Here is a 3479-nt window from a genome sequence, read left to right as displayed (position 1 = left end):
GCGGGGGGGGAGAGAGAAAGTCAGTTCTGCTACTGCCGAGCAGTGTTCCCTCTAAGCTGAGTTAGTGTGAGCCAGCTCACGGGGGTTTTTTAGCCTCTTCCGCCTCACACGTTTTTGTCTCAGCTCAGGAAGGAGGGCTCCGGAGCCAACTGATTTATGCAGTAGCGAAATGGCTCGTTCGCGACTTCAATGCCGGTAGCTCACAAGGTAGCATTTTTGCTCACAAGACCCCACAGCTTAGAGGGAGCAGTGCTGCCGAGTGCCGAAGGCAATTACCAGCTCTGGCATTGGCAGGAGTTATAGAGGGTCTCTTTTTATTAATTAAACGGCCCCGGCTTCATAAAAACGTTCCCAATCAAATTTACGCGGCCTTAAACCTTTCTGAACACCGGTGTGGTTTCTTTTAAAAATTGAATAACTCGGGGGAGCAAGCCTCGACTTCTGCCGCACGTAATTTTTGTTTTTTTTAATTAAAAAAACTCTACCTGGCTAAGGGAAAGGGAAGGAAAACGGGGCCCTTTCAGCGTCCCAAAAGTGTGGATTTTCCAAGGATTTCCTAAAGGGACCGTGGAGGTGAAATCTTAGGCGTAACTTTTCCCTTGTTTTCATATATAAATTCAACGTCCCGTCCCCCCGAAATTATCTGACTATTGAGCTGGTTTGTGAAACTGATTCATTTATTTTACGTTATTCCGCCTTTCTCACAGGGAGGCAAGGCGGTTGTACCAGAGCGAGTCCCCGCAGCCCGCAAATTGGGACGTTCAATTACCAAATGCATTAGGATTTGAGGAGTCTAGAACCGCCAGAAAGAACTGAAGGATAGTATACATTTAATTTTTCGGGGACAGCGCTTTCATATTTTCTAACTTACAACCCCCATCCCGCCGCCACCATACACGCGACTTCACGTGCACACGTTCACACGCTAGCAGATCAGTCCGTTGCGAGACGCTCTGAAACAGGTTCACGGGAAGGACTCGTGTGTATTTCGGTTACTTCATCATTTCAGCGAGCATTTGAGCCCAGTTCTTTAACGCAGGAGTTTCTCTCTCTCCCTCCTCTCCCCCCCTCCCAGTGTTAACTATACCGAACTCTCCCAAAAGTTCGTGATTTGTTTAGTATCCTTTTTGGGGGGTTAATTAAAAAACACACCTTGGCTGAATAGTAACAACCATGATTTTTAAAAATCTGCTTAATTATTGAAACCAAAACCTGGTCGAGCGCCTGGGAAAGCCAAGTCTTGATCGCTTACGCCGTCTACTGGACGACGGGGGAACTGCAGCAGCCGTCGACCAAAACACACCCTTGGTTTGGACAGAAAAGCCCGTTTTCCGGACAGAAATTCGGACTTGTGGACCAGAGGAATCGCGTTGGCCGCAGCCGATATGAGGTGGTTCTGAGAAGGCGGGAGACGCTGGATAAGTCTCCCTAGTGTGACTCTACTTAAAACCGATTTTTTTATTTTTTTAAAAAAAATCCTCTTTGCAAAACTAGTGGGGAAGCTCCTTCGTGTTGATATTGGCACCAGGAACCAAAACTACCGAGGCGAATGTTCCCTCTAAGCTGAGAGTGTGAGCTAGCTCACAGTTTTTTAGCCTCCAGTTCACACATTTTTGCCTTCGCTCAGGAAGGAGGGCTCCAGAGCAAACTGATTGATGCAGCAGCCAAATCGCTCGCTCACCACTTTAATACTGGTAGCTCACAAAGTAGAGTTCTTGCTCACAAGACTCCACAGCTTAGAGGGAGCATTGGCGGCGATCCCTGCTTCTTTCTGCTAACGGCCGCGGGTTTGAGTTTTGTGCACCGGACCATCCTAAACAGAGCGCCCCCCCTCCAGCCCATTGATTTCCAAGGGCTTGAGAAGGGTGTGAATTTGTTTAGGACCGACGCTGTCTAGGAAAAGTCAGCTTCAGACGTTGGTCTGAAGCGACGGGACAAAGCTGGCGTCCAGGGCCGCCTTGAAAGCCAACAAAGTTGAATTCTGGGCAATGCTCCCTCTAAGCTGTGGAGGCCTGTGAGCAAAAAATGCTACTTTGTGAGCTCCTGGCGTTAAAGTCGCGAGCGATTCAGCTACTGCATCAATCAGTTTGCTCTGGAGCCCTCCTTCCTGAGCGGAGACAAAAATGTGTGAGCCGGAGACTAAAAAACCTGTGAGCTAGCTCACACTCATTCAGCTTAGAGGGAGCACTGATTCTGGGTATAAATGTTCGTGTGCATGCAAAAAAAGAGAAAGGCATGCACACGACCTACTGTTCCGGGCAAGCGCCCCGCTCGGCAAGGAAATATTTTTGGAAACGTTCGCCCAAACGCGAACTTAACTAAAAATCCGAGTTTGGGATCTTTGGTATTAAAAAGGAAGGCATCCGGGAAAGCGAATGGGGCGGAGCAGGTGCGTTACCCTGTCGCCTCGGAGGCCTGGAAAGAGGCCGGTGTGTGTGTGTGAGAGAGAGAGAATGCTCCCTCCAAGCTGTGGAGTCTCCTGAGCACAAATTGTACGTTGTGAGCTCCTGGCACTGAAGTTGTGCACGAGTGATTTGGCTGCTGCATAAATAAACTAGTTTGCCCTGGAGCCATCCTTCCTGAGCCAAGTAAAAAATGTGTGAGCTGGAGGCTAAAAAACTCTGAGCTAGCTCACACTAACTCAGCTTAGAGGGAACACTGGCCCTGTGTTTGCGTTTATTGAGCTGCGCTTTGCCGACACCTCGGATGCATAGTTCGGAACCTTCCAAGAAAGCCAACGGGGGAAGGTCTGGTTAGAGAGGCAGGGGTGACTTTGGCAGACCCAGGGTCGGGAAGGGTGGATAAAAGGAACGGGAGAGATATCCCGAACGGGAATCTCTCGCTTGCCTTTGAATCCAGCAGGTATTTCAGTTAAAAAAAAAAAGTCCCTTGGCTCAAGGGCATTCTGGCAAACTCCACGGAACTTGACTTACTTGTTGCCTTCTGGAGGAGGAGGAGAATAAGGCTTCCAAGGCTAGATCAAGGGGTGCGGTGTGTGTGTGTGGGGGGGGGAACAGCTAGATACAATCACGACTTTTGCACCTGGGAAAGTATAATCTTTGCTAAAGAAGTCAGACCCCCCCTCCAGTCCCCAGCAATACTCCCTCTAAGCTGTGGAGTCTTGTGAGCAAAGATTCTACTTTGTGAGCTACTGGCATTAAAGTTGTGAGCAAGCAATCTGGCTACTGCATAAATTAGTTTGCTCTGGAGCCCTCCTCCCTGAGCGAAGAGAAAAATGTGTGAGCCAGAGGCTAAAAAACTGTGAGCCAGCTCACACTAACTCATCTGAGAGGGAACACTGGTCCCCAGTCAATATCTCACAGCGAAAAAGAAAGCTGAGCTGAGAAACCTTCAGACCAGTGCTCCCTCTAAGCTGTGGAGTCCTGCGAGCAAAAATTCTACTTGGTGAGCTACTGGCACTAAAGTTGTGGGTGAGTGATTTGGCTGCGCCATAAATTAGTTTGCCCTGGAGCAATGCT

Source organism: Gekko japonicus, unplaced genomic scaffold (genome assembly GCF_001447785.1).
Source record: "Gekko japonicus isolate JY-2015 unplaced genomic scaffold, Gekko_japonicus_V1.1 scaffold2165, whole genome shotgun sequence".
NCBI classification, from domain to species: domain Eukaryota; kingdom Metazoa; phylum Chordata; class Lepidosauria; order Squamata; family Gekkonidae; genus Gekko; species Gekko japonicus.
The sequence above is the reverse complement of the archived record's forward strand: the minus strand, read 5'-3'. Positions refer to the sequence as shown.